Source organism: Micropterus dolomieu, unplaced genomic scaffold (genome assembly GCF_021292245.1).
Source record: "Micropterus dolomieu isolate WLL.071019.BEF.003 ecotype Adirondacks unplaced genomic scaffold, ASM2129224v1 contig_11620, whole genome shotgun sequence".
Lineage (NCBI taxonomy): Eukaryota > Metazoa > Chordata > Actinopteri > Centrarchiformes > Centrarchidae > Micropterus > Micropterus dolomieu.
In genome coordinates, this window is record NW_025740606.1 from 1 (window position 1) to 1,176 (window position 1,176).

The 1,176-nt window shown below is 40.0% G+C and overlaps 2 non-coding genes across 2 annotated transcripts; both read right to left on the minus strand.

The window, feature by feature from the left end:
• Positions 1-294: 294 nt before the first annotated feature.
• Positions 295-376, minus strand: trnas-aga. The gene has a single exon. It is a non-coding gene; the product is annotated as a tRNA-Ser (tRNA).
• A 364-nt stretch (positions 377-740) lies between these two features.
• On the minus strand, positions 741-822 carry trnas-uga. Its single transcript has one exon. It is a non-coding gene; the product is annotated as a tRNA-Ser (tRNA).
• Between the last annotated feature and the right edge of the window lie 354 nt (positions 823-1,176).

The window sequence follows — 1,176 nt, forward strand, 5'->3', positions numbered from 1 at the left end:
TAGGAACTTTTAGGGCTTGGTAGATGAATCGTTAGGAACTGTTAGGGCTTGGTAGATGAATCGTTAGGAACTGTTAGGGCTTGGTAGATGAATCGTTAGGAACTGTTAGGACTTGGTACTCATAGGCACTTCTCAAATTGATCTGAAAGATTAACAGTTACATAAAAACACTCAAATACTAAGAGCTGATATCAGCCTAGCATCTTTCTTCTGTGTTTTTATGCTCACACGTAGAAATGTCTATGAAACACAATTACTGTGAGAGTAATTGCTGGAGGTGTGTAAACATATACTCGTTGTCGGCAGGATTCGAACTTGCGCGGGGAAACCCCACTGGATTTCTAGTCCATCGCCTTAACCACTCAGCCACGACAACACGTATTTCCTCATTGTGTGTCTTTGTTTGAAAAATAATTAGGAACTGTTAGGACTTGGTGGATAAATCGTTAGGACCTGTTAGGACTTGGTAGATGAATCGTTAGGAACTGTTAGGACTTGGTGGGTAAATTCTTGAAACTGTTAGGACTTGGTAGATGAATCGTTAGGAACTTTTAGGACTTGGTACTCATAGGCTCTTCTCAAATTGATCTGAAAGATTCAAAGTTACATAGAAACACTCAAATACTAAGAGCTGACAACAGCGTAGCATATTTCTTCTGTGTTTTTATGCTCACATGTAGAAATGTCTATGAAACACAATTACTGTGAGAGTAATTGCTGGAGGTGTGTAAACATATACTCGTCGTCGGCAGGATTCGAACCTACGCGGGTAAACCCCAATGGATTTCAAGTCCATCGCCTTAACCACTCGGCCACGACAACACGTATTTCATCATTGTGTGTCTTTGTTTGAAAAATAATTAGGAACTGTTAGGACTTGGTGGGTAAATTGCTTGAAACTGTTAGGACTTGGTGGGTAAATTGCTTGAAACTGTTAGGATTTGGTAGATGAATCGTTAGGAACTTTTAGGGCTTGGTAGATGAATCGTTAGGAACTGTTAGGACTTGGTGGGTTAATTGCTTGAAACTGTTAGGACTTGGTAGATGAATCGTTAGGAACTGTTAGGACTTGGTACTCATAGGCTCTTCTCAAATTGATCTGAGAGATTCACAGTTACATGAAAACACCCACATACTAAGAGCTGAAATCAGGCTAGCATCTTTCTTCTGTGTTTT